We start from the raw sequence: 11,721 nt of genomic DNA on the forward strand, positions 1-11,721 counted from the left end.
TCCAAAACCAAAGGTGATACCTAAAGCTCATTATCGTCAAATGTTCCTAAAATGCTTATATTCTGAGGCAGATTGCTGGCAACAGCAATTTTAGGATAGTTTGTGGTTCAGTCTTAGTGAGAGTCCTCTAACGTTTCACAGATTTAGGAGCTAGTTTTAGCGCTAAAATGCTTTGTGAAATACTCTTAGAGCAAAGATTTAGGAGTCCTAAATTTAGGACTGACACACCCATTATTTTTAAGATTTTCTCCTAAATCGGTGAGTTATGAGCTACAGTACTTTTAGCCTTAAGATGTTTTGTGAATACGGGCCCTGTTGACTAACTCTCTGTTATTGCAGCTCTAGCTAACTGTTGTGCTCTGAGTTGAGTCAGACACTGCAAGATATTCAGCCTACAGCTTTGCTGTTTAACATTAATTTTGTATTTCCCTGTTACCAACTGCTTAAGCTGTTACTCTCTTGATTGATGGTTACCCTTTTGGAAGCTGTAGGGAGGTGGGCTCCTTTTCTTTTTGTACTGTACCTGTTTTCTCCTGTTTTGAGGATTAGAGAGTGAGTGAGTGTACAACTTTGTTGATTTTCTTTTAGAAAGAATTTAACCCCCAGAATATAAATGCTTTTGTTTGTTATTTTGGCATTGTTCCCGCTCCTGAAGTTGTTTTGCTTCCTTCTTAATTTAACTTCCTTTTATTTGGAAAATATTGTATACACTCAGAGCGGTTAATAAACCTGTTAAAGGGATCTTGATGATGTTGTCATGCTGTGGCAGGGGCTCGGGCAAATGCTCTCCTTAAACCCTTAATATTGTTACGTTATCTTCAAACCCCTTGACACGTGCAAGACATAACACTATTAAAAACAGTAGTAAATAACACTAGTACACCGATCTGTAGAACAAATGGGTTACAGAATGAAATGAATTATGCAAACACTGGCCATGAAGGCGGCTATGCTTTTTCATTCAGTATAGCAGTTAAACTTTCACATGCTAAAATCAGTCACAAGAACACTACATAAACATCTACATAGTAATGCTTACTAATGGAAAATATTACAGTAATAAGTATTATTGAATGAATAATAAACAAATGTTTAAGTCACCCAGTTTATAGTGTATATAAATAGTTGTATTTGGCCTATAGCTAAATTCTGAACCCCACCTCAGACCTCACTAATCGTCAAACCCTGGTTACGGTCATGGACCTGAGAAACATGTTCCCTGTGAATATTTCAGCAGTTACTATTTGTGTCCTGTATTTCTTTCAAATTAACCAGTGATAACAGTCGTTCGTGATTTAATTCTGTCTTTTTCAAAGGGACAAATACAGATTACTCTCACACAGCTGCATAACCGTGTTATAGTCTTTGTTTTTGTTTATTTATTTTTTTTGTAATAATGGTTAATATTATAGTTAATCTTATTCCATTATGTATGCCAAAATATTTATTTGTTTTTACTGGTTTAATACATGCTTACCCAAGTTCAGTTGTTTGATTTATAATAAAGGTAGATAAATTAAGGTACTGACTGATAGCATAATGTATATGTATAAATGCTGTTTAAATGCACACCGGACTTTCTCGAATCTTTTTATTACTGTCCCAACAAAAAACAATAAAAAAAGCTTTTATTTTTTTCCATTGGTGAGGAAGTTAAAGGGTTAAAACAATGACTTTATTCACTTTAAATTCCAATGCATTTATACATTTTATTACATGTTTTGTTATGAAAGTGAGAAATATAAAGCAAAAAAAAACCTTCTTCAACTTTTGATCAAGAATGCAGAGAAAAAGCCATCTGGTAAAAAAACAAAACAAAAAAAAAAATTGTAGAAGGACAATGAGATGTTGAAATGATTCAATACTGCATAGTGATATTGGTTGCTAGCTGTGTTATCTTCTGCTGGATCCAATAACTAGTTGTGTCTCAGCAGTTCATACTTTTTCATTTTGTCAGGTTGAACTCAAACGATCTGATATTATGTCTGCCGTTTGGTTGATTTTTTTTCACTGCATTTTTTAACTTGCAAATTCCTCTCTGCATATCAGTAATGAATTTTTCTGCTTTCTCCTTAAACTCTCTTTTATTTATCTGTTCACGTGTGGGCTTTGCAGGTTTGGCACTTTGCCTCTTGTTGTCCTCGATGATCTCTTTAAGGATATCAGGCACAGAACTAACCTTGGCGATAATTTCTGAAAGCTTTCCAGAAAAATGCACAATTTTAGACATCCGGTCATCCACTTCAGTCCTGTCATGTTCCTGAAAGAGTTGTCTTTTTTCAAAGCAGGAGGCAAAATGTTCACTTAATTCCTGAGCTTTGTGTTCTGATAGTAAAGCGCCTCTCAATATTTCCTCAGTGCGTTGACAGATTTCTTCCATTATGTCAACAATAGGGTTGATATTATCCTGAAATTCCTTAAGTTCTTTTTCAATGGTTCGTTTTAATTTCTCCTGTTGTGTTTTCCTGTATCGCCCAAAAGCAAGACATAATACAGCAACTACAGCCACAACTGCCCCTGATCCAGCAACAATATCAAAAACCTCTTCATCAATTAAAAACGAAGCTAATACCACAAACAACATCACGATCCCTCCAGTTATTACAGCTCCCCCGAGGGCATATGTTTCAAGTCTGTAACTATTGTCCAACTCATTGATGAGATCACTAATTGTCTCCAGATTCTTGTTGCATTCTGGAAAAATGTCCTTATGGAGCCTATTCAATTCCTCTTTGAGATGATTAACATCAGATCTAAAGGTAAAAACAAAAAAGAAACAAGCAACAGTATATTCTGTACATTTTGTAATACAAATATTTACAGTGTATAGGCCTATTGTTACATTTATGGTAAAACTGTGTATTAACTGATATTTATAGATAAAATAGTTTAAATAGTGTGATACTTTATGCTATATACAGTATACTAACTTAAATTGTGTATTACGTATAACTAGATAGATTTTATTAGTCATCTGCATCAAGTGAAAACCCATAACAACCATAAACATAACCTATTAAAGCAATATCAACAATCTCTCACGACAGGTTAAGCGGTTCCTCCATGCTTCCGCGCCGATGATGACCTCTCGGTGAAGCCATTGTTGCTGTGATTAAACAACACAAGAACTACGTAATTATCATGCCAGGACCACACTGCAAACTTAAGTGACTCGCAAGATCATCACGCAAACAGTCAAGCCTGGCTAAGTTTCATCCATATTTCATCCTGCTGGAGAGACCAAAACTCAGCAATGAACTTAATTTCGCTGAGGCTCATTTCAGTCTCCAGTCAGAAGGAGGTGTATATACAATTCTGAATGATAAACACACTCATGATGCAGACTGGAATCATAAGTCACATTGTGTTTGTTCGATTAGGCCAGAAGAGAGCTGCCAGAAAATATTATCAAACTAACTGTACTGACACAATCAGATGAGAACACAAAACCTGAACTGATTTGAGCTGAATAATGACATTAACTTTGCAAGGCTGACATATTAATTCTTCTATTTCCTGAAGCTGCTTTGAAGCATTTAGGTTGTCTTAGCTTGATGTGCTTAGTTTATCCACAAGGTGGCAATAATAACAATAATAATATAATGATAATAATAATAATAGCCTACAAGTATTACCAAGATAATGCATGGACAAAATTTGTAATACTTATATTGCAAAGCCTTATTATATCATATAAGATCTCTATTAGAGAGTATTTTTCTTATGCATTTGAATCTCAGGCAGTAGTGGCAGAGACAATCACTTACATTAGCTAAACTATAACCTCATAAGTTAACTTTCCACCTCTGTTACAAGCAGTTATCACGGAAGTAAAACAGTCAAATAATAGATAGTGTGATACTTTTACTGCTTTTGTTTCAGCCAAGTTTTGGTTTTGTCCCTTGTGTTAAATGTACAGAATTATACAGTTTAACTTTATATGTAGGCTACAGTAGGTGAATCTGAATGGTTGCTTTAGCGCAAACATCCTTTTATAATGTAACCAAGAATACTCACATTTCAGAAAGAAATCTGAAATTATCTGATTCCTCCAGAATTCATGCGGATGACATTAGTTTCACATTTTTCCTCTTCTTTCATAATTTTAAGGAGCACAAGCCTCCTTATCCTATATGGAGATAGGAACATATCAACATATGGATTTGTTGTAGGCTACTGGATACCGGAGAGGGTTGGTGTAACGTCTTGCAGAGGGTTTAGTCTGAAGTGAAAGACGGGAGGCGGGAAGGAAAACCCGAGGCACAGAACTGGTATTCCTTATGGATAGTTTCGCACAAGCGCACTCTCCACATACAGTACATGTCAAGGAGCGGATATAAAACAGGAAAATAAACACTCTGATAAACGCTACAAACTAAACGAAACAGACTAGGCTACACAAGTAGTGTTCTATAGCAGTCAGAGAGCAGCCATCTCTCTTTCATCTGCGCATGCACGCTCACACAACGCGCAACGACAACGAACAACAGCAAAAGTCATCGGAAAGGGATGCGTTATATATCCATTTGGTACCAGTTACTTTGGGCCACACGTGTTAAACAGATCGTTTGTCTACCCTTCCTCCCGCAATGACATTTTTATATAGGAGAAAATGTATGTAGCCTAATATATAATAAGCAAAATAAAATATAGGAATTATAGAAAAAAAATGTACATGTGGAAAAAATCTAATGTTTTTCTGCATTTTTTTTTTATTCCTCATGTTATGTGAAACATAAAAAAGAAACATAAATGCCAAAAATGCGTATGTCTGTCTTTTATATTAATTCATATAATATCAACACATGTTGACAGGATGGATATATGTACAAGACATATACTGTATGTCCAAAAATGTTTTACACATACATAAATATACATATTTGTATACGGTAGTAAACATTGTTCCCATTTCTAATAGCTTCTTATGTTTTTACTTAATTTTACAATACATTATTTATTTACATTTACATTGTCATTTAGCAGACGCTTTTATCCAAAGCGACTTACAGATGAGGACAATGGAAGCAATCACAATCAACAAAAGAGCAATGATACTCAAGTGCTATAACAAGTCTCAGTTCGCTTAACGCAGTATAGCAAGTTTTTATTATTATTATTATTATATAATAAATAAAAAGAAAACAGATAGAATAATAATAAAAAAAGAAAGTATCAATAAAATAGCTTCGCAGCTAAAAAGCCTCATTACATTTCTTAGTATGGAGGTTCTTGAAGCAGTTTGACTTAAGATTCGCTGGTAGACGCTGCTGCTGAGAGACACAGACAACGCACTTAATCTCTCTCTAATAACTGCATTATACAGCACTAATAACTGCATTAAAATGATTTACTAATTAATTTAAATTATTAACTAATGCACTCTCAAAGTGGTCATGTGGCCACGAGGCCGCACTAACGGAACGGTCTCTATATTCTCAAACAAACTCGATTTGTATTGACCGAAGCGTTATTGCGACAGAAAACACTGTAACGGTTTCCACTGATTAAGAAATATTTTAGTTTGCTTGTGTACTAATATTATGCCTATTATATTAATGTTTTTTTTTTGGCTATGTCACGAAAAGAAGATGATGCTCAAAAGCAGGTGATGTGACTTTCTGCTCATAATCCCTTCTTGTGAATTTAAGTTTTGCATCTGAGTCTCCATTTGTATTTTTATTTTATTTTATATATATATATATATATATATTTAGTACAACTGATTAGTAGAAGACTTCATTTACGTTCTTCATTTCAGATTAAGTTTAAAGCTTTATTAATCTTGGAGAGAGGGGAGGCCAAGAGTACTGATGTTTCATCATGAAATGTGTATTAAAGATAGAAAACGTTACCCTATAAGGACCACAGTTGGAGAATTGCAGATGCTAGTTGGGTCTTGTGGTCCCCAAATGTATGTCAGGTCTCATGTAACCACAAATTGTTATTGGAAAGGTTGCCACATTTTTCCATGGTCTCATATTTATTAAGGGTACCGAGCCAACTGTGAGTGCTTGTCATTCCTGGTGGATATCTGCTTGTTACAGGTGCTGGTGTTGGAGTCACAGCTGGTGTAACAAGTGCTGCCTCCAGCATTACCAATGCAGTCAAACAAAAATCTCTTCGTGACAGCCTTTAAACAAATTCAGAAGAACTATAAGCAAATGTGATCCCATAATGAGCAGAAACATGAGTATTCTTAAAGGAAAAAAGAATATGGTATTTATACTTTGAAAGGTCTTTTAAAAAAGCCATAATGTTAAAGGAATTTTCAGTATTCCAATTTTTAAAAGACAATTTTTATATACACTGAAGAAAAAAAAAAGATACACATTTTTTTTTTTTAAGGTAAGTGGTTGCAAACAACTTATTTTAGCTACATTTAAATAAAATAAAAATACAAAATTGTTGAAAGTTAGTCAACTAAATTTGTTTATTTAAATGTAGCTATTTCAACCATTTACCTTAAAAAAAAAATATTATTATTATTTTTATTTTTTTTAGTGTAATAAGAACATTTCTTTGTTAGTTATATGTTTCTTTTGTTTTAAAATGTTATTTTTCCCCGGTTTAAGTGATTGGTCCTCTAGAGACTTTTATTTTGATGGGAATAAAGCTGATAAGTGCGAATAAAAGAAAGAAGTTTATTTTGAAGAGCGGTTCAAGCAGCAGAAGACGATCGCAGATGGACGAATTCACGGAATCACGGAGCAACGGAGGTAAATAAGACAAATGAAAACTGCAGAAAGGCGAAATTAGCACATACAGTTTTTGTATAACATTTTCGTGTCATTTATTTTTTTTTTTTTTGTATTTTCCTCACTGGATGATTTATTTGGGTAGAGTAGTCTGTACAGTTGGACAGACAGTAACACCCTCTTCTATTGTGTTAATAAAGGATTCGGTTCCCTAAAACAAGGATTTCTAAAGAAATCCAATAATTTCATTTCACCACCTCCATTCAACATTGAAGAGCTTAATTTAGGCTCTTTTATGACTGTAAAACTGAACTTTGATGTGTGTGATCTTTAGTCTGTGCTCTAAACATTGACTTATTTTATGACATTAATGCAGTTTATGAAAATGTGTGCTGGTCAGCTGGTTATAGCTGATAGAAGAAATGCTGCAATGGTTGGAAGCGATAAAGAGGCTGTTTATTTCATATTTCATAGCTTTAAGGATGAATGTTTTAATTGTACCCTGGCATGGGTACAACTGGAACATATTTGAACTATTTATATGTATTATTGATCATAATTTATTTTCGAGACAAATAAATCTCACATGGCAGGATTGCATGTTTTAATGACTTTTTTTTTTTTTTTTTATTAATTTAAAAGCAAAAAGTGGGTTGAGACGGACACAAAGTCAGTGGTGTATATTTATTTTTTTATTTTTTGGTGTACCTTGGTCTTTGTTAATATGGTGTTTAGTTTGATTTATGATTTTAGTTCTGTTAGTCTTCATTTGTAATGTTGTACTACAGGCAGATGTTGTGATGCTTTTTTTGTATAACTTTCTCTTCCAAAATGCCAGTATTATTGTATTTGCTTGTTTCAGCTGTTATGGTGTTTTGTGGAGACAATGCAAGGAAAATAAAAAGGAGAAAAGGCAAGCGTCAGTGCAAGAGCAAAGCGCTACCTCCCACAATGCTGTAAGATAATGTTTTTATGCATCACTCACTTCAATCTGAATTATTGGGTGTTAATACAAAGATGTGATTCACTATGAAGCAAACTTGTTTTATAAGCAAAGCATGTGTACACACGTTGCACAAACTATTAAAACTACATATCAGTAGTGGTTAGTATTATTGGAAATGCATGCAAAACAAATTGTACGATTCAATACAATTGTTTTTTTTTTCTCTCCTGTAGATCAGTTTTCAATCATCTCGAAAAACAATTGGTTGCACTCTATCTGAGAGATTTCTCTCCAGTCGAGCAATGCGTGCAGATTGCATCTTATCATCAGGACATTTGAAGAAGATTTCAGACGTGCTTCTGGAGCCATTACAAATGCATTAAATGTGGAAGTAGCTGGAGGCTTGATGATGGGTTTGGGGTTAGTTTTAGCTCCAGTTCATCAGTGCATTTCTGCTCTTATCACAGGAGCGGGAGTAGTTGTGCTTTCAGGTGCTGCAATCAGTGATACAATCTGGAACAAGAAGATCATGAGCCTGCAGGCACAATTAATACAAGACACTGAAGCTGAACTGAGGGAATTTCAGAATAAAATCAGCCCTATGATGGACAAGATGAATGAGATCAGTCAGCAGGTTCATGAAATATTGAGAGACCTCAATTACCCAGAGCGTGATGTTGGATATTTAAATAAATATTTTTCATCTGCCAGTGAATTAGTGCGCTTCATACAGATATATGACATTAGTGTACTGGCTGCGCAGATAACGTCTCAAGCGTCATGTTTGATTGGAGTCCGTTTCATCGGAGTTCTGCCCGTTAGAATGGCACTTGATCAGATGTGGATAGAAATGGTTCAGTTACAGAATGTCATGGAAGATATTACTAAAGCAATAGATAGAATAGAAAATCAGCCTGACTAAATATTGTAACTTATATACATTCACATGCAAGATTACAAACACTGCTTTTACACTGCATTGCTGATCAAAGAATTTATGTTTTGGGCAGAAATATTCAGATTTTATGTTCTCAAATAAGACTTGTACACTTTAATACAAAGTAAATGTAAGGTGAATTACAATAGCCCTGTTTATTGGGATACATTTTAGGAGAACTAAACAGGGAAAAAACTACCAAGACACATAAATGTTTTATATTGTGTGCACATGAACAGTATTTATGGTGATCAAAATGTGTTTTCCAAATGCACGGCTTTAATAAACTGAAGGTGTTACAACTTTTGATTGGTGCTATTTTCAGTCTAAACACTGTTGCTGGAGCTTCTTATGAATAAGGTAAGTTTTGTGCTGTTGCTCTCATCTGTCTTGTTTTGAGCAAGGATAATTATTCAAAATTTAAAAAAACTGTACATTGAGGCCATCTAGTGGTGAAAATGATAAGTAAAAAGAAAACTGATACTGAAACACAGGCATATCACTGCTGATGTCAACTCCTTTAAATTGAAATATAACTAAAGGATCTTCAGCAGTTTCGGACATTTTCTGTTCCTGTTCTTTCCGTTGCTCTCCGTGTTTGCAGACATCTGTGTTTGTCTATACAACTTTTTCAAACATGGCCTATCTAAAGTCACTGTTGTGTTTCCCAAACATATTTTATTAGATTGTGCTCACTCTGAGAAAACCTTTTTTTTAAACAGATTTTAACAGAGTTATGCCAAGTACTTTTTTTAAAAATATTTTAGCAAAGCAAAATAGTAAAAGCATGATATAATTCAGCCATAATTTTTCTCGCCATGATAATAGCCATACTCTTGTTTTCCCCTAGATATTATATATATATATATATATATATATATATATATATAATATGTTAAGCTACTCAATCATGTAAATCAGCTTTTAAAAAGTTTAATTATTTCACTTTACGCTGGAAACTAGCAAAAAAAAAAAAAAAAGACTACACTGAGTTATTTCAGCGAAACCGAAACTACACTGGGTTTAATATTGTTTAATATTGTGAGACTGAACAGGCTGTGGCTGGAAGTCAGCAGTAGTTCTGTGTTTCTCTTTTCTTCAGTGATCCTGCTTGTGTTTAATATACTAATCCTCAATCAACACTTACTCATCTAATTAACCACCATTTCAAAGACAGTTACAGAAGAAAATATGCCACCAACTGAGACCAAAGTTATTTCACAATGGCAATATATAACATATTTTCTTATTTTTGCTGAAAAATTGGTTGTTAGGATACCAAAACTTGATAGATAGCAGTGACATTCTTATTAAAGTTACAAACGCTATTCAGTCAAGAGTAGTGAGTGGTTTTCTCTTTTTCTTTTGTTGTTTGATTAATCTCAGAGATGGGGCGACACGGGTTTATTAGACTGCTGTCACGAAGGACAAAAAAATGCATCCTTTTAGGGGTATACAAGTATAACATTCTATCTGAGATATAGCAGGACATATAAACATTTTATTTCACTGTGTTGCATCTTTATGTATACAGTAATTTATTAATGACATGCATCACTTGCATGAACTACTGCTTATCAGAAACTGGATCTGTAGGTCAACTTTGTCCCATGGGTGTAAGAAGACATTAAAACGGGCAAGCTCACAATTCAGCTAAAATGTCATTTCCTTAAAGGGGTCATGGTATGAGAAATCAAATTTGTCTTGATCTTTTGGCATATAAGAGGTCTTTGTACCATTAAATCTAATGTTATCAAAAGTAGAGACGGGGATACCATCCGGTCCTGTAATTTTAAAAACATCCACATCCACTGGTGTTCACTCGCTTAACGACTGACACTTGATTACGCTGAATGCTGAATGCTGAATGCGCATCAAAAGCATGTCTTGTCTACACTGGATACAGAGCATTTTGTTTTGTAAAGGAGGCACATAGAGTTCACAAATAAACATTTGTTGAAAGATGAAGCGGTACTAGATCTGACTGCAGCTGTATCAAATGGTAAGCAAATGATTTAGTAATGCTTTTATTTTGATCATGCTGTTAAAACACTCACATGCAATAGTGAGGGGGTGTTGATACTGTTTCCTATGCAATGACGTTAGCCAATCATAACAGTGGCTGATTACTGACAAGCCTTTAAGGACCCACCCCTTAAAAACAAGTCATTTTAGAGGTAGGTTCAGAATGAAAATAATCATTTTCCACATATTTATTTATTTATTTTTGTGTGCAAAAAAACTTTATTAACATTACAATTAAACATTAATTAAAATTAAAACACAATCCATGTCATGACCCCTTTAAGCCGTGGTGCTGTGCAGGAAAAACAGGTGAGAGTATCTATCTGCAGGGCCGTAGCTAGAGGATTGGGGGTCCCCTGAAAAAATATTGATGTGCTCCCCCCTGAGGTGAGCTAATATTAGACAGACCCAGGTAAACAATGAAAATGAATTAATCTTTTCTGTTTCTTATAGCATTAGTTTTGTATTGTTTGTAGTGTGATCAACGTTTGCATAAGTAGTAGATGTGTTAGGGAAGTAGCACGTAACATTTTAATTATATTTTGCTAAAATGAACGAAATGACTCGAAAAAAGATTTGTTCATTTTGCTGAACGAGACTCAAAGGTGAATGAGTCAGTAAAATGATCCGAACTTCCCATCACTAATGTACATCGCTAACTTCATCTGACGTCTCAACTCTGATTTGTCATCTTGTTCACGATCTGGGGTGCGACTTCTGAGGATACTTCATATCTGACTAAACCATTTTTCAGGAGGGTAGAGGAGCAGATATTAGAAAATGTATTTAACCAAATTGCATGCTTTTTTTGTGGTTTTCATAATATCTCAGTTATACAACTAATAAAATATTAGAATTATTTACAGAACATGGGCCTATATAGTATAATTCCTGGATTCCTAGAATTGTCACCACCTTTCACCCCACTAGCTACGGCCCTGCCTATCTGAGTATTTCCATCAGAATGTGCTGCTAATTTGAGATTGGTCATCAGTGTTAAAATTCAAATTGAGGCCAGCTGGATATTTTATAAATGTTTCCTGCCATTTTATTCACAACAGACTATTTATACTTAATTTAACTGAACATAAATCTGGTTGCGAGGGACTTCGAAA

At 34.4% G+C, this 11,721-nt stretch overlaps 1 long non-coding RNA gene across 1 annotated transcript; it reads left to right on the top strand.

Moving 5' to 3' along the window:
* Positions 1-6,636: 6,636 nt before the first annotated feature.
* On the top strand, positions 6,637-8,354 carry LOC131544689 (uncharacterized). The gene is made up of 3 exons (XR_009272187.1): positions 6,637-6,719; positions 7,561-7,654; positions 7,878-8,354. It is a non-coding gene; the product is annotated as an uncharacterized LOC131544689 (long non-coding RNA).
* The last annotated feature ends 3,367 nt before the right edge of the window (positions 8,355-11,721 follow it).

This window comes from Onychostoma macrolepis, chromosome 07 (genome assembly GCF_012432095.1).
Source record: "Onychostoma macrolepis isolate SWU-2019 chromosome 07, ASM1243209v1, whole genome shotgun sequence".
Lineage (NCBI taxonomy): Eukaryota > Metazoa > Chordata > Actinopteri > Cypriniformes > Cyprinidae > Onychostoma > Onychostoma macrolepis.